Here is a 23,098-nt window from a genome sequence, read left to right as displayed (position 1 = left end):
GCTTGGCTGTGTTGCTCACCCAATTAGGAGTCTAAGAACGACTGGTGGGTGGAGCTTCCATGCCTTGCACCGATCAAATCGGCCACTTTGCCAGGGGATTCGCCTTTGCTCAGCGCTTCCCAGCGGAGAGGTGACAGTGGTTTTCCTTGCTGCATCCCCTTTGCCAGGTTGCTGCGCTGTGGGAACCACCGCTTGAGGCTTCGTTTGGCTGCTGGCTGGGCTTTCTGCCTTTGGCTTGGAGGGGCTCAGAAGTTGAACATACCTGTGCTGGGAAAATCCCTTATTTTGGCTGCTGATCCCTTATTTTTGAGGCTGCTGGTCCCTTATTTTCAAATCTGTAAGTTGACAGCTATGCTTTCCATCATCCAGCCAGTCCCTAACACTTGGTGATTAACAGTGGAATCCTACTAACCATGTCTACTCAGAAGCAAGTACTATTTAATTCAATAGGGCTTACTCTCAGATAAGAGAGGGGTTCGGACTGCAGGCTAATTTTCAAAGATTTAAAAAGCCTTTCTCAAACACAGTGAGGTTGACCAGGTTAGAAAGAACTGTCACTTAACGTGGTAACAGCTTCTGCACATTTCTAGTTCCAGTTCATTTTCCGTTCCATTTCTCCCAGGAATTCTTAAAGGTTTTTGTGGAGGCGGAAGTTTTCCTTCATGCAACGGCGTATGGATTGTACTCCGAAATGAATCATTTTATGCTTTATTTATTTTTTGCAGGCGACTGTTTCTGATTAGAGAAGCTCAAGGAAGGAAAAAAGATACTTAAGTGGACATAACTTCTCTTTTTTATTTTAAGACAAAGTAAGTGCTGGAGGCATGTCATTTTGAGTTACACAGCTAGAATTCCCAGAGGTTAACTTCTACCGGGGTAAAAATGCTGCCCGCTGCCAGTTCGTCGTCTGAGGATGTCTTTATTGACTCATAGTGCATATTACAATATTTCTGTTCCTTTTTAAAAATAAAACTTTCCGTGAGTGAAGCTAACTTCGTTTTAAAACGGCACAGCTTGTGCTTCTGAGATCTGCCAAATCAAATGTCTTTTACAAACAAGAACTGAAATATTGTGTAAGCTTACTTTATATTTTATTAAAGGTTCATTTTCCCTCCATTAACCTTCACATCAATACAGCCACAAAGTGTAACTGTCTGAGCATTTTGAAAGGTGAATTATTTCTCACTATGGTAGCTTCAGAATAACACGCTATCCTTCAAAGAATCATTTCTTCCAATGATTCTACAGGGATGACAGTTATGCTTTATATATACCTTACTATAGCTATGATTTAGGAAGAAACCGACATTTTAAAATTTAATAAATGCAATCTAGCATGTAATTAGAAGGGAACGATATTGTTTTATATTCTATAGGAACAAATAAAATTCAAAATAACTTTAAAAAATATGTATGTGCTGCCCTGCCTCTTAAAATTTGTTCCCACTTTCGCTGATTCATCCCCCAGTTATATCCGTAAAAGCCTACAGCGTCAATATTAAATGGTTTAAGGAAGCACACCTGTCACTCAGTGGTTTTTTAAAAAGCTGTTTTGTTTGACCAGTTGTAACAATACATGCCCTCCTTTTTTGTGTTTCCTGTATTGCCCAGCTAGATCAATAGGGAACATACTGAATGGCATGGCACAATTGGCACCTGGTCAGGTTGGCCTTGAAGTGCACTTTGGGCACAATAAATTGTGGCACTTTTTAGATAAAAGAAAAATGAAGACTGAACAGCTGCTCACAAGTGCAGGTTTATCAAGAGAAGATTTCTTTGATGAATGTCCCGCCCCAGTTTAGCTCAACAAAGCTTTCCCAGTGAAGGAAAAAGCCATGGTCTTCTCTCTAATTGTTTTCTCAGAGGCAAAACTGCTCAAGAAATTCCGAAACAGAAATATATACGCTTGGGTGCATCTGTGGAACACAAGTTTCTTTCGCAGCCTTCTTATGAAGTGATACGTTGCCGAGCTGAATTTCTAATGGTGTCACTTTTGGACGATGATAGAAGTCATGAAGAACTGACAAATGAAAGCAAGGTGTGCACCTTTTCATTGACATTATCCCTTTCTCACTATGTTTCAGTGCTAGTGAGAGAGACAGACAGTCCAAAACATCTAGTATTCTACCTTGGCTCCCTGCCAAGACTTTAAAGTCTTCCACTGAGCTAAAACAACAGCAGCCCATGTGTTTTTCTTGGCCCTTTCAGGGCTCATCTTCCAAAGCTGGACTGAAGATAGAAATCTTCTCTCAACATTTTTTTTTTCTTTAGACCTCTCTATTTCATTATTCCGCAGCTGCAGAGCTAGATAAGGTTCTGGTCTGTGGGCAGGGCACTTGGTCTGCTTAAAATGCCTCTTATTCATTGGTTTTCTTGAGAAGCAATCTGTTAAACCTTATATCATTCAGTCTCAGACTGTTAGGTTAAATGCTACCTTAAAGATGGTGGACGCTGTGATTCAATGGTTCTGCTGTGGCCTCCAAGGCAGTTTCCAGGAAGTAGTTATGCAAGTCTACTGGTTGGCACCCTGAGAGTTATCCTGTGCTGCCCCTCGGGTTTCCACCCGGTCTCATGTGCTATCAAGATATTTGGAGTGAATATAATAATAATTTATTATTTATACCCCGCCCATCTGGCTGAGTTTCCCCAGCCACTCTGGGCGGCTCCCAATCAAGTGTTAAAAACAGCACAGCATTAAATATTAAAAACGTCCCTGAACAGGGCTGCCTTCAGATGTCTTTTAAAGATAGGATAGCTACTTATTTCCTTCACATCTGAAGGGAGGGTTTCCACAGGGCCACTACCGAGAAGGCCCTCTGCCTGGTTCCCTGTAACCTCACTTCTCGCAATGAGGGAACCGCCAGAAGGCCCTCGGCGCTGGATCTCAGTGTGTGGGCTGAACGATGGGGGTGGAGACGCTCCTTCAGGTATACAGGACCGAGGCCGTTTAGGGCTTTAAAGGTCAGCACCAACACTTTGAATTGTGCTCAGAAACGTACTGGGAGCCAATGCAGATCTCTCAGAACCGGTGTTATGTCGTCCCGGTGGCCACTCCCAGTCACCAGTCTAGCTGCTGCATTCTGGATTAGCTGTAGTTTCCGGGTCACCTTCAAAGGTAGCCCCACGTAGAGCGCATTGCAGTAGTCCAAGCGGGAGATAACCAGAGCATGCACCACTCTGGTGAGACAGTCCGCGGGCAGGTAGGGTCTTACCCTGAGTACCAGATGGAGCTGGTAGACAGCTGCCCTGGATGCAGAATTAACCTGTGCCTCCATGGACAGCTGTGAGTCCAAAATGACAGTTACCCCATTCAGGACCAGGGAATCCCCCACACCCCCTGTCCCCCCAAAACAGTACTTCTGTCTTGTCAGAAGTGCCACCAATATACAGGTAGCGCCCAGTTCTGTCTCTCTGTTCATCTGAATCGGAAGGGATCGTCGAGGAGTTAAGACTGCTGCTTAGAGATGGATGTGGGCCAAGAAAATGAAGCTGAATCCTGAGAGTCAGAGATGTTATGTGTTTTGGATGGGGCTGCACTCCCTTAGAAAGAGCAGGTCTACTGATTGTAGCCATTCTCTGGATTTTATTTATTTATTTATTTACGGCCATAGGCCCATACAGGTAAAAAAACGACACATAAATAACAACTTGTGCACGTGGAAAAAACAGCCGCTAAAACACCACTATAACAATAAAATACTATAAGATAGAATGGCATACTACGCCTTAGTTAGCTTGTAGTGCTCCTTGGCTTCGCTTTTGGGTAAGGACAGCGACCAGGAACCTTGCCACTTTCAGGGTCGTATGAGTATCCTTATCCTGCAAGATTTGGGCAAGGTGGGATTTTGGTGGGGGTACCCTCTAGTTTCTGTATGATTGATCCCAACAAATTTGCCCGTGGCACATTGAACAGGGGGCAAGTGAACATAATGTGCTGGAGCGACTCCGGTGTCTCCTTATCACATTCACACATGGCGGGGGCTTGGCCCTTTGAGAATCTATGTCTCAGGACGTTGGAGGGAAAAACGTTGAACCTCGCTTTGGTGAAGGCCAGTCTATGGGCAACAGTCGAAAGGGAGGAGAGGTATGATGGAACGCAGTAAGTTAAAGTGATACCAATGTTCTGGGGCGAACAAACACCTCCCCCCAGCATATAATTTCGCTGTAGATCGATGTCATCCAGTCTTTGGCGGATCAGTCTTTGAGCAGTAATTTGGTCTAGTTTTAGGGAATCTGAGGGAGAGATTCCATAACTCAGAAGTTTGGCATGAATTCTCTGGATTGATCACTGGCCCTGAAGGCTCAGGTGACTGGTTGCTAGGAATGCCCTTTTTCCCCAGCTCTTGCTGGTTCACCAGCGATGGCCTGTTTTGGGTGGAAATGAGTTGGCCACTGTACTCCATACTGTGGTACCTTCCAGATTGGATTGTTGCAATGTGCTCTACAGACAATTGCCTTGAAGACCACTCACAAATTGCAGTTGGGTCAAAATGCAGTGGCCAGATTACTGCGCACCTTTAGATCTCACGTAACCTCTGCTTTAAAACAGCGGCATTGGTTTGCCGGTTCATTTCCGAGGCAAATTTAAGGGGCTCACGTTAATGTTTGAAGCTCTATTTTTTTTATATATAATATTTTTTATTAGTTTTATCAAATACAGAAAAAAGAATAAAGAACATATTATGAAAGTAGAAAAGGAAAGTTACAAAATTTTTCTTACTCTTTTTTCCAAATCTGTTGGACTTCCCCACGTCCTCCCAACCCTGCATTCTCTGTAATACATAACATCTGCAATTTGTTAACTTGTTTCAATACTTATTGTATCTTCCTTTTTATCATGTTACCCAATTTCAAATAAATTATGACCCAAATCATGTACGTTTTCATTTTAACACAATAAAGTTGTTTCATTATTCTATCTCTGACTCCTTGTACCTTAATTTACATTTCTTTAATTTAACATTACTGAAGCTAGAATTTCCTAGAAGGTGCGTTTTTTAACATTCATACAACTTATAATGTTTTTCCAAATAGTCTTTAAATTTTCTCCAATCCTCCTCGAATGTTTCTTCTCCCAAGTCTCGGATTCTGCCAGTCATTTCGGCCAGTTCCATGTAGTCCATCAACTGCGTGTGCCATTCCTCCAGTGTGGGTAAATCTTGTGTCTTCCAGTATTTTGCAATCAGGATCCTTGCTGCTGTAGTAGCATACATAAAAAAGGTTCTGTCCTTCTTAAACACTCTCTGGTCCACCATGCCCAGGAGGAAGGCCTCTGGTTTCTTAGGTAGGGTAAATCTAAATACCTTTTTTAGTTCATTATGAATCATTTCCCAAAAGGCCTTCACTTTCGGGCAGGTCCACCAGAGGTGAAAAAATGTCCCTTCCGCCTCTTTACATTTCCAGCATTTATTGTCAGACAGGTGATATATCTTAGCAAGCTTGACTGGGGTTAATGTTTGAAGCTCTAAATGACTCATGCCCCAAAACGCCTCCTTCCCTACAGATCTTCCCGGGTGTTAGGATTGGTGGAGTGGTCCTTTTGGCTGTTCCACCATCCTCAGGTGCTTAGAAGGAACCTGGGAGAGGGCACTCCCTGGGACAGCCTGTAAGTTGTAGTATTACCTCCCCACACCAGTGTGCCTGACATCTTCATGATACACCTTCCAGTGAATGCTGAAGACGCACATCTTTAGGCTGGCTTTTGGCACTTGAAATGTATATTTTTAAAGGTAAAGGTAAAGGGACCCCTGACCATTAGGTCTAGTCGTGACCAACTCTGGGGTTGCGGTGCTCATCTCGCTTTATTGGCTGAGGGAGCCGGCGTACAGCTTCCGCGTCATGTGGCCAGCATGACTAAGCCACTTCTGGCGAACCAGAGCAGTGCACGGAAACGCCGTTTACCTTCCCGCCGGAGTGGTACCTATTTATCTACTTGTACTTTGACGTGCTTTCGAACTGCTAGGTTGGCAGGAGCTGGGACCGAGCAACGGGAGCTCACCCCGTCGTGGGGATTCGAACCGCCGACCTTCTGATCAGCAAATCCTAGGCTCTGTAGTTTAACCCACAGCGCCACCCGCGTCCCCTATATTTTAGGACCCACCTTATTTCTTTTCAACTATTTTTAACATTGTGTTTTAATTGTTGAGACCTGCCCTGGGACCTTAAGGTGATGGGCAGGTAATTAGTAATAGTAGCAAGTTGTAAGGCACCTTGGAGAAATTAGTCCTGGGTGTAAAAATACGATTATTTTTATTTAAAGAATTCTTATCCCAGTTTTTTGTTGCAAAAGCACGACTCAGGGCTTCTTACATCTAAAATTGTGATTCTATAAAAACAGCAAAATAAAACAACAAACCAAAGAAAGAACATCAGTTGGAACCAAAAAAATAATGAAATAATCTGCGGTGCATTTCAAAAGCTGAAATAAAATAGACTTTGGGAAAAGTGAAAAGAGGCAAACTAGGATTTCCTCCTCCTCAGCCCATTGTGACTGTTTTGCTATAAGTAAGTATGTAACATGAAAAAATGAATGCACATGGAGATCATATGGAGAAATGGCAAAAATAGATTTATATAGATAATCCCTGTGGGATAATTAATAAAATAATTGGCTGGATCCATAGATCCAAAGTGCAAGGCTAAACGTAAAGGTAAAGGTAAAGGGACCCCTGACCATTAGGTCCAGTCGTGACCGACTCTGGGGTTGCGGCGCTCATCTCGCTTTATTGGCCGAGGGAGCCGGCGTTTATCTTCCCGCCAGAGCGGTACCTATTTATCTACTTGCACTTTCTGGCATGCTTTCGAACTGCTAGGTTGGCAGGAGCAGGGGCCAAGCAACAGGAGCTCACCCCATCGTGGGGATTCGAACTGCCAACCTTCTGATCAGCTCTGTGGTTTAACAGCACCACCCGCATCCCTTACTTTAAGAGGAGGGTGTTCATAATTTAGGTGTGGCAACTGAAATGGCTCTCGCTATTGTCCTACTCAAGCACACTCCCATGCTAGAGGGGACACAGAGGAGGTCCCTCCTTCTGGCTAGAGAGGACAAGGTACCCTGGATAGAAATCACCAACACTTTGAATTCTCCAATGCAGAACCAGATTGGTAAGCAGGGCAGCTGTTGCAAGACTGGTGTAATGTGAATGGCTCCCCAATAACACCTTTAGTCAATTTGCTAGGCAAATGCTAAGTTGAGTAGAACTAGATCTACTCAAATATTCATCGTCAGCTAAGAAAAGGAGGAAGGGAGCAGCAGGAGGAGACAATGACAAACTTCTTCGCAGGTCTGGTGCTGAGCCCTTCCTTCCTTCCTTCTCTAAGCCCTAGAACCTGTCTCTGACCTCAGAGACCATATGGCATTTTGTATGCACCTTTCAGGCTTGTGTGCATTTCATGGAGAACCAGGTGCACCTTTTCACTGGCAGTGGAGCTATTCAGCAACACAAAGTTATATAAACACACATTGTTACTCGCTCGGAACCTTACTTCTCAGGAACAGCAGATCAAAAGCTGAGAAAGCTTTTTCCCTACAAAGAAATATATACATTTTTTCTGTGAAGGCAGGCAGGCTGTCTCACTTTGTATTGTATGCAGGCAATGATAAAAGACTTGCTTTTTGTATTTTACCGTGAGGAATGGGGAACAGGACAGGGAGTGACTCATAAGGATTTCATAGATAGTTAACCTGCAGCTGGTGGGAAAAGGAAAGAGGTATATACAGTCACCTGCAATTCACACAGGATACCCTTTCCCTGTTTCTCATCAGAAAGATACTGTTATGAGATGTGGAGGGGAGTAGGCCATAGGCCGAGACGCTTCTAATTCCTGGATGCAGCAAGTGATAAAATCTAAGATATAATCTGATTCCAGGAATAGTCAGGCTAGCTCCCTGATGTGATAAGAAGAATTGATGCTTTGGAATTATGGTGCTGGAGGAGACTCTTGAGAGTCCCATGGACTGCAAGAAGATCAAACCTCTTCATTCTTAAGGAAATCAGCCCTGAGTGCTCACTGGAAGGACAGATCCTGAAGCTGAGGCTCCAATACTTTGGCCACCTCACGAGAAGAGAAGACTCCCTGGAAAAGACCCTGATGTTGGGAAAGATGGAGGGCACAAGGAGAAGGGGACGACGGAGGATGAGATGGTGGGACAGTGTTCTCGAAGCTACCAGCATAATTTTGACCAAACTGCGGGAGGCAGTGGAAGACAGAAGTGCCTGGCGTGCTCTGGTCCATGGGGTCACAAAGAGTTGGACACGACTAAACAACTAAACAACAACAAAATATGGGCCAGATAACCCTCAACCCTTCCCTCAACTCGCCGGTAGTTAGAAAAGACAATGACCAGAGCTGAGTTGTGTATGTAAGCTAGAAGATGGAGGAAGAAGCAGGCTGGAGCCTGTAAGGGAGAGACATGCCTGATTTCTGCTCACATCCAAGGCTGTGGCGATGGGTGAAGCAAAACCCTCTTGGAGTGCCAGTACTGTGGCTCCCCATCTGTGGAAAGCTCTCCCCAGACAGGATCGCCTGGCACCATCATGACGTGTCTTTAGGAGCCATTCATCCTTACACAGGCCTTCAGCCATTAAATAATCCATGACTGGATGTGTTCAGCTATCCATGAGGAAGAGTCTACACTTGTAGAATGTAAAACTCGCAAACATATTTTTTGGGGGAAATGAGCCACTAAAATTCTACTAGATCCTGCTAAATTTCTAAGATTGGCTTTTATGTTGTGTGAAAGATCAAATAAAACATGAAAATTATTAGGTAAGGAAACACTGGGGAAATGGAATAAAGTGCTCTAGGAATGCGGCAATTTATGTTCTAAGAAAAAGGGCCTTCTCTGTTGTGGTTCCTCATATGTGGAATGTTCTCCCCAGTGAAGTCCACCGGCTGCTTTCACTGAATTCTTTTTGGCACAGGTAAAAACTTACCTTCCCCCACGCCTTTAAGAAAAATATTATACACATACATACACATATAAATCATAAAGCATAACATGACTAACAAAAAAAACAACGGGTCACTAGGGAGGTAAAAATACTAAACCATTTATTTTACAGTGCATCATAATGAGGTGATTACAGTAAACCAATAGAGCAAATTCTTCAATAAGTCATCTTGGAAAACACAGGAATAGAAGTGAACAAGTGAATACTACTTGCTTATCTACGCCTTATTGCAATATATGTTGTAGCTATTTCTCATGTGCATGTTGTTTCATTTGTATATTTAATCACACCGTACTTTGTAGAAATCTTCTGGTTTTTCCCCTCTCTCCTTGCCATCTTCAGTTTTTGCTACAGCTTTTCCTTTATGGCAGTTTGCCAGACTTTATTATACCGCTGATCAATATTCATTCATTGCAAGGTTTTCCAAGTTCTTGCTATTACCATTCTAGCTGTTGTTTTCCCCAGGCTTTTGATAGACTGATAATTTTTTTTTTTTTTTACCAGTGTGCTGCCGTTTAGGTTTTCAAATGTGTTCATCACTTGGAAACCTTTGGGTAACCATCCACTGGCAAGTCTAAATAAGTATAATTATAATTAATGTGAGAATACAGTTAAACACAGTTACGGAAAAATCTAGGTGCGAGGCTGCTCAGTCACCCAGCTCGTCGGGCAGAGCCCGCGGGTCCCTGCGGAATAAAGGAAGGAGTCCAGCCACCAACTGGAGCAAATAACTGTAGACCAAAGTTTATTGTGCAACAGGTTCCAAGAGGAATTTTGAACTCCGAGGATGGGGTGACAAGGACTTTTAAAAGTTTCTATCTTATCCCAGCATACAGTTCATTAAGCATCATCACTACATCATTGCTACATCAAAAAAGGGGAGGGTTATACATGATTAACATAGGGGGAATGTGTTGGGGCAACAGGCGGGTACAGGATATGTATTGGGAAGTATATTCTAAGCACCTACTACAAAGGGAGAATAGAACTTTGGTTTGCATAGTCTGCCACCTGGGCAAGTCCGGAGGAGTGCCTTTGCCCAGCGATTGACACCTATGAGTACCTTCCTGTGAGTACAGTGACCTCCCACTTGAGGGATTATGGCGGGACCGAGTGGTTTCCAAGTCCTTGGCCAATGAAGCAAATTGGCGGTGGAATGAAGGAAACTAGCAAAGGAGTTGATTTTATATGATTTTTAAAGCTAGGTTAAACCACAGAGCCTAGGACTTGCCGATCAGAAGGTCGGCGGTTCGAATCCCTGTGACGGGGTGAGCTCCCGTTGCTCGGTCCCTGCTCCCTGTTTCCGTGCGCTGCTCTGGTTTCACCAGAAGCAGCTTAGTCAGGCTGGCCACATGACCCGGAAAAACTGTCTGCGGACAAACATCAGCTCCCTCAGTCAGTAAAATGAGATGAGCGCCGCAACCCCAGAGTCGTTTGAGACATGACTTAATGTCAGGGGTCCTTTACCTTTACCTTTTAAATTGAGTTGCACTGGAGCTCACAAAAGAAAAGAAAAAAGCCTGAATTTTACATCTACCTGGAAGATACAGATGCAGGTTCACTTACTTCCAGTACCTTGAATTAATCAATGTAGCTTCATAGCTTCTGGCATCTTTATAAATCCATTTCCGTTTTTAATATGTCTTTGTTGCATGTAATCTTTCCTGTGACATTATAAGTGTCCCAAATGGCTCTCATTGGGGTTTTTGTATTCTTCTCTGCTTGTTTTCTATTTCTATGCAATTCTCACTTTTAGGTCATTCATTATGCCTCTCCATCTATAACAAACACTTTTTAGCAAAGGTAAACAATGCTCTCCGGCCCTTATTATTGTAATTGCCGGCAGTTGGGTCTCTTTAAACTTCAAGGAGAGCTGTTAAACTCTTCCTCAGTGTCTAACAAATCCAAATCATTATATCTCATCCACACATTTGGTTCTTCCAAATATACAGTCGTACCTCGGCTCCCAAATGCCCTGGGAGTCGAATGTTCTGGCTCCTGAACGATTAAAAACCAAAGTGAGTGTTCCAGTTTTCGAACATTCTTTTGGAAGCCAAACATCCAACGGGGCTTCCGCAGCTTCTGATTGGCTGCAGCAGCTTCCTGCAGCCAATCAGAAGCCGCGCTTTGGAAGTCAAACGTTTCGGAAGCCGAATGGACTTCCAGAATGGATTCTGTTTGACTTCCGAGGTACGACTGTACATATCTCTACCACACAAATCATTTCTGAAAATGCTAGTTCATAAGCTCTGGTTTTATCTTCTCATCTACATTTATTTTCCAGGAAGATCCCTCAACAAATTTGCCAAGATAAATGACCATGAACTCCTTCTCAATACAGTATGACCACAATTCAACACAGATCAAAGTATACTTGTCCAATGAAATTGCGTATTCAGTGTACAATACTGAGTGGTCAGAGTTTTTGATAAGTATCAGGCTCATTGGGAACACACAACATTTCTGCAATGCAAACCATTCCAAATTCTATTATTGCTTCATCCAATTGTCGACTTACAGAACACTGCAAATTACACAAGACTCATTCACATTTCCAAAACATACATATCTACATTTCCATGCCACAAAGCCTCCTTTGTTTGGCAAAATGAAGCAAATTACTTTTCGCTTGTCTAACACAATTGCCAGCTTTTTATACAACTTGTGCAGAGAAGCAAAATGGGGTTTGTAATGTTTATAACCTAGATAGGAATCTGTCACTTTTTGGGGGGATAAGACTCCTAGCTATTCATGGGGTCCTGTCTGAAGTAATATATGCCTGAGAAACTGAACTTCTATGGAAAGCATTTGAATAACATTGGATCTGCTTTCCCTGGTGTGACTAAAAAGCATGGGTTTTCTTTAGCAGAGGATTCAGCCTTCTATCCAGACCCCCTTCTGCTTTTCAGCTGAAATACTGTATATAAATTTTCACTGCAGCGATTGCAGACCACTTTAAGGATTGCTTTTCTGATGCTATCTAGAAGCGGAGAAAACTGAACGGTGTTCACAGTAACATTCACTCCTGGATGTGTCAATCACGAAGAGGAAAGACAGGCTGAAGCATTTAGAGCAGCCAGAAAAAAAACCTGTTATCTCTCTGTCGCCCTGCACCCATTCAAACTAGTGATCAAAGATATGAGGGACAAAGGCTTCTCCTGTGCGTAGAAATGGAAAGATCTGTTCCACCAGTATGAGTTTAATGAACCATTCCAAAATGGTAATAAATCAAAGGGGACCATGTGAAACTGATATTCAGGCATGCAGTTCTAGGAGGGCTCGTTGTGAGAACAATTATTGCACAAGAAATAATGTATTTTCTATTTCAGTAGGCTGGATTTATTCCATTTTATTGGATTATGGGCATCTTAGCCCTGTTTCACCATGCTGCTAGCATGCAAAGGCTACATGCAAGTGTCCTGAATTGTGTGGGGAGATCTCAGCCTGCCCTTACAGACCTCCCACTTCAACTCATGGAAAGTGAGGGGCTTGCTTCCTCACCCCCCCTCCTCTTGTTCAGCCGTTTCACATGAGTAGCACACCTGAAAAGGTGCCTTACCCTTCCATAACCCGCTACTGTTTTTGTTGCCCTTCCTCTGATCCTGTTTTGTGTTTGTTACGGAAATTACGGGTGGGGGGGCACTTCTTTAAAATTGTTAAATGTTACAAATATTATGCAGAAATGTATCCTTTCGACTTGACAGCTCAGGGAAGTTAGGTAAAGGTAAAGGTAAAGGTAAAGGTAAAGGTAAAGGGACCGCTGACCATTAGGTCCAGTCATGACCGACTCTGGGGTTGTGGCGCTCATCTCACTTTATTGGCCAAGGGAGCCAGCATGCAGCTTCCGGGTCATGTGGCCAGCATGACTAAGCCGCTTCTGGCGAACCAGAGCAGCGCACGGAAACGCCGTTTACCTTCCCGCTGGAGCGGTACCTATTTATCTACTTGCACTTTGACGTGCTTTCGAACTGCTAGGTTGGCAGGAGCTGGGACCGAGCAACGGGAGCTGATCCAGTCGCGGGGATTCGAACCGCTGACCTTCCCATTGGCAAGCCCTAGGCTCAGTGGTTTAGATCACAGTGCCACCCACAATTTAGGCATGCACAAAAGCCCACCCTAAAATTGATGCTCCCAGTATTTACGAGAAGATCCTGACACGTTTATTACAAACAGTGGTTCCCAAAGGAATTTCTGTACGAAGGCAGAACCTCTCTCTGGGACATACAAAGAGTGCTTCTTAATCAGTTACAACCAAATATCATTGGAAAATAAAAGTGTCCCCGACCGAAGAAGAATGGCAAACCAAGTTGATGGAAAAAATTCCTTCCAGTAGCACCTTAAAGACCAACTAAGTTAGTTCTTGGTATGAACTTTCGTGTGCATGCACACTTCTTCAGATGGAAAGTTCAGGAACCAAGAGGACAACAACTTAAAAAAAAAAAATGGGGAAAAATTATAATTTATTTAGGAGACCATTGTAAGCAGATGAAAACATTAGCAAGATTTTAATCTCACCTGTAAGGTAACAAAGACTATGGATAATTCAGATTTTTTAAAAATGTGGATAATGAACTGATAGGCAGTTGTAAGCATTGAAATTAGGACCCATGGAGGGGATGAGGGGAAGTCTTGAGATTCAGAGTAATCTCTTCATATGGATTTGTAATTGATTTTGTTATAGGTTTATATATTTTTTAAACCAAATAAAAATTATTTTACAAAAGGGAGAAAAAAGTGTCTTATCAGTTGAGAGCCATTGCACAAACGTTCATGTTTATGCCCTAGTGAGAGTGACACATAACAGCATCTTTTGAGTTTTAGCCACCATGTTATGCCAGAACACAAAGGACTCGCCCCATCAGTGGGGGATGTTTCTCTGGGCACAATGATCAAACCTTGCTTGGGTGTTGCCCAAGATCAGAATGATCATGCAGGTGGGAAATGTAGCTTCCCCTAGATTTGCCCCGTGAGCTCCCTGTGATTTGCCCCGTGAGCTCTCCATTGCAGTATTCTTTCTCTCTGCCCTTCTACAAAAAGATTTCATGCTTGGCCTTCGGTGTGCGCCAAGATGCTCAGAGAGCAGCATCCATTACCACATCAGTTCCTTGCCCCACCATGCTTAGCTGTGGTGAGGCTGGTCACGGACTGGACCACCATGTAGATGATGGAAGGTCTAGTTGATCACCAGTGTATATTACTGGCAATGTTTGCATTGCAAAATTTATATTAGGCTTGAATAGGGGAAGTGTAGAGCAGACGTGAGTGGTGCTGTGGTCAAAACCACTGAGCCTCTTGGGCTTGCTGATCAGAAGGTCAGTGGTTCAAATCCCCACAACGGGGTGAGCACCCGTTGCTCGGTCCCTGCTCCTGCCAACCTAGCAGTTCGAAAGCATGGCAAAAAGTGCAAGTAGATAAATACCGTATTTTTTGCTCCATAACACTCACTTTTTTACTGCTAGAAAGTAAGGGGAAATGTCTGTGCGTGTTATGGAGCGAATGCCTATGGATGGCGGGAGGGTCTGCTGCAGTCGTGAGCAGAGGATCCATGGTTCCCCTTCCTTCCCTCCTCCGTGGCTCGCTTTGCTCACTTTGAAACAGCACAGCAGGAGAAGAGCCACTGAGTGGGGAGAAGAGAGGGACAGAGAGCCTGGTTACAAAGCACGGATCCACATGGATCCTCAGGAGTTTTGCACTGGGTCACCCCAAATTCACCATCAGATCACATAGCATGTCCATGGCTACAGCTTGCACCAAAAAAATCACGCACCCACTGTTGCCTGGGGCCGCAGTGGTGGGAAAACGTGGTTACAAAGCATGGATCCACATGGATCCTCAAGATTTTTGCATTGGGCTACCCCAAACTCACCGTCAGATCACATGTCTGTGGCCACAGCATGAACCACAAAAATCATACATCCACTGTTTTGTTTAGAATATTTTTTTTCTTGTTTTCCTTCCTCCTCTAAAAACTATGTGCGTGTTATGGTCGGGTGCGTGTTATAGAGCGAAAAATACGGTAGGTACCGCTCCGGCGGGAAGGTAGACGGCATTTCAGTGCGATCTGGTTTCCATCATGATTAGAGGAGGTGTACAGAGCTGGGGGCTTTGGATGAGAAGCAGAAAGCGAAAGGAAGTTTGATGCATATGACGGCAAAAAGTGCAGGACACAGGGACCTGTTGGTACAACAGACAAGAAAATTAGTTGGCGAATATTAATACAACATAAAGATAAAGAAAATAAGTAATGGCTACCTCCCTAGTCAAGACTGTAATCTCATACATTATTAGAAAATAGGTCAGAGTTGTTTTAATAATTCATTCCCAAGGAGCTTTATATAAAATGTTAGTTATGTGAGACAATAAAAGCCTTGTAAGGATTCTCAGAAATAGAAGTGGTTTGTTTTATTTGGACTTTATTAGACATAATCATTTAGATTATGTGCAATAATTGGCCATCCTTACCATGAATACCAGATTGCAGCTACACAAATGTAGTTCCTTAGTCTGGGCAGAAATAAATCCATTCCCACCCCCCTTCCGTGTTTACAATATCCCTTCAATACCTTGCCAAGCCAATCAGGAGAAAAGAAAATTGCTTTGGGTAGGATCTTTATCAATAAAATATGTATTTACCATTTTATTGATCTTCTTACCAGCTGACAACACTCCAAATTTTGATTTGGTGTTTCTGAAGCATGTTAGCGTGGAGAGATGGTGTTGTGTGAGGTCCTATTCTGTTTCCCCTCACAATATGGGCCAGTTTAAACACCTACAAAGCCAACTGGGCACAAACAAGTTGAGCACTCCGCCCAGAGGCCCGATTCTCAGAATTATGACAATCAGGCCTCTGTGTCTGTTCCACACTTAAATGCATGTGGGGTTGCTTGCCTTTGCCTTCAACTGACCAACAATCCTCTTAGAAAAAGGCAGCTTCCATCTCTCAACATGGAAAAGCTGCCATACAAAGTGATGAAGTGGCCATTGGCTGAAGGAAACAGAATCACATTTCCTCCAGCTTTACAAGTCTAATGTGTGATTATATTCAAAGCCAGATATCTTTGGAAAGTAACCTGAATTAGCCATTATACTCAGCCTATTTTAAGTTTTGGAAGTTGTTTTGGGTTTTTTAAGGCTCAAACCTTGTAACAAAATGGTAGTTTTGCTCAGCTCAGAATTCATAAATCTTCATCACTTCATAACTTCCGATTTTTATACCTTGATCCTTAAAGTGCAAGTGTTGAGATGAGTCTGTTATTGTATCGTTTGCATCTGGTCTAATGGTATAGCCTAACATAAATTGGTGACCAGGTGTTGTTGTTGTTTAGTCGTTTAGTCGTGTCCGACTCTTCGTGACCTCCTGGACCAGAGCACGCCAGGCACTCCTGTCTTCCACTGCCTCCCGCAGTTTGGTCAAACTCATGCTGGTAGCTTCGAGAACACTGTCCAACCATCTCATCCTCTGTCGTCCCCTTCTCCTTGTGCCCTCCATCTTTCCCAACATCAGGGTCTTTTCGAGGGAGTCTTCTCTTCTCATGAGGTGGCCAAAGTATTGGAGCCTCAGCTTCACGATCTGTCCTTCCAGTGAGCACTCTGGGCTGATTTCCTTCAGAATGGAGAGGTTTGATCTTCTTGCATTCCATGGGACTCTCAAGAGTCTCCTCCAGCACCAGACTTCAAAAGCATCAATTCTTCGGGGATCAGCCTTCTTTATGGTCCAGCTCTCACTTCCATACATCACTACTGGGGAAACCATAGCTTTAACTATACGGACCTTTGTTGGCAAGGTGATGTTTCTGCTTTTTAAGACGCTGTCTAGTTTTGTCATTGCTTTTTTCCCAAGAAGCAGGCATCTTGTAATTTCATGACTGCTGTCACCATCTGACCAGGTAGGCAAATTAAAATCATGATAGTTCGTGTAAATCATTTTTTTATGTTTAGTTTTGATACGGTGGAAATAAGGTCTATAAGGTCAATAGAAATTGACCTCTTTGATAATCAAGGAGAGCTGACAGGCTGGGCTTGTTTTTCTTGCCAGACAGAGAGGCAGAGGGAGAATATGCCCCTGCCATTAACCCATTGCAAAAGCCATCTACAAGACTAAAGACCCTACCAGTAACGGAGGGGGATGTGCGAGTGATGTCACACAGAAAAAAAGATGTCCTTTTGCCCAGAGGTTTTAGCAAGATGTTCTGGGAACAAAGAGGAGGATATTACTGCAGTGGTGTAGCGTGGGTTTTCAGCACCCGGGGCAAGGCAAGTAATTTGCACCCCCTAACCCAGGTAGGGGCAGGTAGGGGCAGAGAGCTGTGAGTGCCAGCGCGCGCCCCCAGATGTTGCGCCCAGTGCGGCCGGCCCCCCCTGCACCCCCACGCTACGCCACTGAATTACTGTACTGTATTTTTTGCTCCATAAGGTGCACCAGACCATAAGGCGCACCTAGTTTTTAGAGGGGGAAATAAAAAAATAATAATTTATTTTTCCCCCCCCAGCCCCAAAGAGCAAAGAAGCCAAGACAGCAAGTGGGATCCATCCCACCGGCTGTCTTGGCTTCTTCCATAGCTGCACGCAGTTTCTCCCAGCCGGGGAGGCTGTGCTGCTATGGCAATTCCCCCACCTCCCGCAAAAGCCCACAGGAGCCGCGCACCCTTTAAGGAGCGCACGGCTCCTACGGGCTTTTCTACGAGGAGGGAGAAGGTACTGACTGGCCGCGTCAGTCCCTTCTCCCTCCTGGGGAATAGCCCGCAAGAGCCGCGCAGAGCTTGTGTGCAGCTCTTGGGGGCTTTTCCTGCCTGCCTCCCCCCTGCATTCGCTCCATAAGACGCACACACATTTCCCCTTACTTTTTAGGAGGGAGAAAGTGCGTCTTATGGAGCAAAAAATACAGTAGTTAGAACTCCATGCCATGCCAGCAGGAAGAGGCTGCACTGAGAGACCAGGGGCCAGGCCAGGCTGCTGTTTTGAACCCAGGCTCACTAATCAGGGCAGTGAGAGACCCTCTTGGGGCATAATGTTATGCGCGCACTCACACACACACACACACACCTCACTGAAGGCTTCCAGGTGTAAATATGTGTGGGGGAAAAAACATATTTCTTTTCTTCCTTTTCTTTTTCAAAAATAAGTTTTGTTTGATTTTACAAGTATAAAATTACAACAATACAACCATATACATCCACATTTAAAGATTCCTCCTAATCTCTGGACTTCCCACCTTCCTCCCCTCCATGGGCCCTATTATTAACCTTTTCTGCGGCATCTTTTGCAACATATGAACAACTTGCATATAAACACAGACTTGCCATGGACAAACTCAATGATATTTGGAATCCCGGGGGCCACTAGGGGCGCATCAGAAGATGGCTGACGATAACATCTCTCCGACCCACACGGGGTAATTTGAAGGCTGTGATGGGAGTAAATCGCCTCCCTACACCCCCCCCCAAGGTTGTGAGGGGGGGCTGCCCTTGCCTGCTGTGCCCTATACCACCCCCAAATCTGTGGGGATGGGGGCATTAGGCTCAATGCCCTCCTGTGGGATTTCGGCGCTCCTGGACGCCGTCTCTGATCCGCGCCACTAGCTGCAAGAACTTCAAAAGAAACAATTTGGATGAAGCGAATGCACATATTTCAAGGAAGAAGGGGGAGTAAAGACTGCTAACAGAAGAGATCTCTGATAAAACAAGACGAGTCGGAGGAACAAGAGAAATCATGAGAAGATATGCCAAGACTCGGTATGGCAAAGGGACTGATGGGGGAGGGGGAAAAAACTTTCCTTTCTTTCCTTTATGTGATTAAACAAGAATCCCCCCCCCCCACAAGTCAGAAATGTCATTTTAAGGACTTAAACTGTGGATTTAAGACTGTGTGGAGATAAACTTTCTAACCAAAGCATGTTTTAAGAAGAGCGTGGAATGTATAAGGGCTTTGGAATGACGCAGTTAAAAATACCGTCGCCATATTGGGAAGTTCTGTCAGAGGACTTAAGTCTGGGAGGAGAAATAGAGAAATAGAGCTGTTTTCATATTGTGGGTGAAACTCCTCAGTGGGACTTAAGAGCGTCAGTTTTGCGAGATTAATGATGGAAAGAGCGATGTTATCTATGAAGGTGATGATATATGGAAACCATCTCGATTTGAGGATTGGAAGAACGGAAAAATTCACACAGGATTATTATTGGTGTTTATCGGCTTAAGGAGACTATCAGAAGAGATCATAAAGAAAAAAGAGAAAATATATGAACAAGATGTGATGTGGAAACAGCAAGATAAGACTGGATAGAATTATGAACTTTGTTTGGACTGATTTGGACATTAACACAGTAGCAAGAAGATGATCAGAATCCCTCTTCGGATCTTGAAATATGGGTCCCCTCAACAAAATTTAAAATACGGCTTTGTAATTCGGAATTTATGTGATGTGATTTGATTTGATTGGCCGGTTAATAAAAATTATTTTTTTTTAAAAAAAAGATATTTGGAATCCATTCTTACAAAAGCTGTAATAGGTTAAGATCTGGTCAAGTACAAAAAACAACCTTGTAAGATATACCGTTTTGGGTTTCCTCCCACTTTTATTTTCTTTTTCTCTTTTCTGTTTGCGTCTCACCATGTCTGCCACACATATGGTTATGTGCTTTTTGAACTTTCAATAAAGGTGTTTTAAAACAACAACAACCTTTTCGACTGCATCTTTTTCAATAATCCATATTTTATATACAGATAGGTAGCCGTGTTGGTCTTCCATAGTCAAAACAAAAAAAAGTCCTTCCAGTAGCACCTTAAAGACCAACTAAGTCAGTTCTTGGTATGAGCTTTCGTGTGCATGCATGTGTATCTGAAGAAGTGTGCATGCACACGAAAGCTCATACCAAGAACTAACTTAGTTGGTCTTTAAGGTGCTACTGGAAGGAATTTTTTTTGTTTTGACCATATTTTATATAACTCCATTAGTACTTGCTACATTACAAGTGTTATTGCAATCCTGCCATTGTTTTCATCTGCTTACAGTAGTCTCTAAGATAAATTATAAATTTTTCCCATTCTTTATGAAGGTTTTGGTTTCCTTGGTCCCTGAGCTTTCCGGTCAGTTTCGCCATTTCGACATAGTCCAACAATTTAATTTGCCATTCGTCTCAGGAAGGGACTTTCTCTTCTTTCCATTTCTAGGCTTAAAAACATCCCGGCAGCTGCCGTCACATACATAAAAAGTCTTTTCTGCTCCCTTGGAATATCCGAAGCTATAATTCCTAATAAAAATCATATTTCTAAGACGGTGCAGACTCCACTGTGCCTTGCTTTTCCAACAGAAAGACAACTTGTGTTCCTGAGATTTGTCTTTTCCACTCTGCCATGAGTTTAAACACTATTTTGTGCTCATTCCCAGGTGGTGCAGCTATGCAGACAAGGAACGGATAAGTGGGAAATGTTTCTTTATATGTTCCAGGCCACATATAAAGATAATGGCCACATGGTGTATTGTTTTCATTTATTATTCTCTGTGGCATGACTCCATATAAGGCTGCACCCATCTTTTCCAGCTCCAATACGCAGTAGCCTAAGCAAGATGTTATCAGAGTGTGGTGGAGACACAACCGGCACACCAGCCACAACGGCAGAAAAGTGTTCGGTGCCAAAGAGGCTGCTGGAGCACAGGAGTGGAGGCAAAGGATGGTCCCAAGCTGGGAATCTGATGTTTTAGGCCAAGGGTGACTGATCTGTTCTCTGCCCTCCTTCCCGGTAAAATGTAACACTTCACCTAAGAACAGAAATGGCAGTCTGAGACAAGGCAGCACTGTGTGCTTGGTCCTTGTCGTATTTAATACAGCTGTGGTTCTAGTACAAGCAATCTTTGTTTTTATTGCCAAAGGATGAAGTAAATTTGTTGTTGTTTAGTCATTTAGTCGTGTCCGACTCTTCGTGACCCCCTGGACCAGAGCACGCCAGGCACTCCTGTCTTCTATTTCCTCCCGCAGTTTGGTCAGACTCATGCTGGTAGCTTTGAGAACACCGTCCAACCATCTCGTCCTCTGTCGTCCCCTTCTCCTTGTGCCCTCCATCTTTCCCAACATCAGGGTCTTTTCCAGGGAGTCTTCTCTTCTCATGAGGTGGCCAAAGTATTGGAGCCTCAGCTTCAGGATCTGTCCTTCCAGTGAGCACTCAGGGCTGATTTCCTTAAGAATGGATCGGTTTGATCTTCTTGCAGTCCATGGGACTCTCAAGAGTCTCCTCCAGCACCATAATTCAAAAGCATCAATTCTTTGGTGATCAGCCTTCTTTATGGTCCAGCTCTCACTTCCATACATCACTACTGGGAAAACCATAGCTTTAGCTATACGGACCTTTGTTAGCAAGGTGATGTCTCTGCTTTTTAAGATGCTGTCTAGGTTTGTCATTGCTTTTCTCCCAAGAAGCAGGCGTCTTTTAATTTCGTGGCCGCTGTCACCATCTGCAGTGATCATGGAGCCCAAGAAAGTACAATCTTTCACAAGAAGTAAATACATACATGCAAAGGAGCACTTGCTTCACTTCCTTTAAATAAAGAAAAGAAATAATTTGCAGCTATGGAGTTCTCTACATGCAAACTGATTTAGCTGTGCTTCATGCAATGCAGACAGTTGGGTTAGATTGCCCATTCTACAATAGCTAGTTTGGGGAAGTGACCTTTTAGAAATGTTCACAGACTCTAAACACAACGTATCCTGTAGCTTCAGTTTACCCTTTCCCCTGGATATTAAACAGCCAAGATTTACTACATGACTCCAGAAATGAGATCAGAATGTCTCTCGCAGTTATGAAGGTCTGCATCGAGTCTACCGCAAAAGGGTATTGATTTTAAGGTAACATGGCGCCCTCTGCTGTATCTCCACTGTAGTTAAAAAAATAAATCTGACGGAAAGCATACTGGGAAAGCCATGTCTCAAAAAAATAGATATTAAGCAGAATTCGCATTCAATTAAGGAGGGGTTGCTTCCTGGTTAAATGTATTTGCACCCTTAGTACACATACACTCGTATTCTGAAGCCAAAGTTGAAGAGAAAGCCATATTGAGAAATGATATTCTTACACGCCACCCCTGTCTCCACAGCGGTGCAAGATTCCAGGGTTCCCAGATTCCATATGAGGTGCGGCAGAGACTGTGGTGTGCTTATGACATATGGCTTTATTTACACATATATACAATCTTAGTCTAGACGGAGGGAGTGCAGAGCAGCCACAGCCTAAGACGGCCTTGCCTTCTTTCCCTCACTGTTAATGTCATGTACTGAAGTTCTCACCCTGGGCCAGCAGGGGGATACTGTAGATAGTTTTCACTCAGGTCCACATATGCAAATAAGGGATCGAAAGTGACGTTCAGTGATTGGGTAGTTACAGAAAATGGTTACTGTTGCGTTCTAGTGGAGCTCTATATAAGCAGGCTGGCTGAACCCTTCAGTTCTGTTCTGGCCTGTGAATAAACAAGAGCTGTTTGAAGAATCGCTGTGTCGTCTGCTATGTTCACCCACAACTTAACAGTTAACCCAGTGAAAACTGTTTCCTCCAGCTACATCATCCAGATTTTAAATCCCAAACCCTTCCTGTTTTTGCCCACCAACACACAGCTGGAGAAGGGGCCCTATCCCTCCTTGGCCTGGCAGCCTTCACTCTCTGATGGTTTCCTTGGTGGGCCATCACCAGTCTTGGTCTCCTTTTAATGGCCCATCTTAGTGGCTATGCCAGGGGCCAGCTGTGGGCCAGTCCACCATCCCTCAGACCATGTGGCGGGCTGGACTATATTTTTTGGGGTGGGTGGGAATGAACGAATTCCTATGCCCCACAAATAACCCAGAGATGCATTTTAAATAAAAGCACACATTTGACTCATGTAAAAACAGGCTGATTCCCGGACCGTCCATGGGCCGGATTGAGAGGGCGATTGGGCCGCATCCGGCCCCCGGGCCTTAAGTTGCATGGGCTATGGTAAGCTGGCCTGGTTTATTAGCATCAACTAATAAAGGGTTCAGCATTTGGCACAGTTTAATCAAACCTTGGTTAATTCTATCTTTTAGTAAATTCAAAAATGATGGGTCCCCTTTCACCCACAAACTCTGGAACCCAAACACATAACAATATATATGTGAGTTTGGGTATGTAATGATCACCATTGAT

Source organism: Podarcis gaigeae (genome assembly GCF_964106915.1).
Source record: "Podarcis gaigeae genome assembly, chromosome: 5".
Taxonomy (NCBI): Eukaryota; Metazoa; Chordata; class Lepidosauria; order Squamata; family Lacertidae; genus Podarcis; species Podarcis gaigeae.
The sequence above is the reverse complement of the archived record's forward strand: the minus strand, read 5'-3'. Positions refer to the sequence as shown.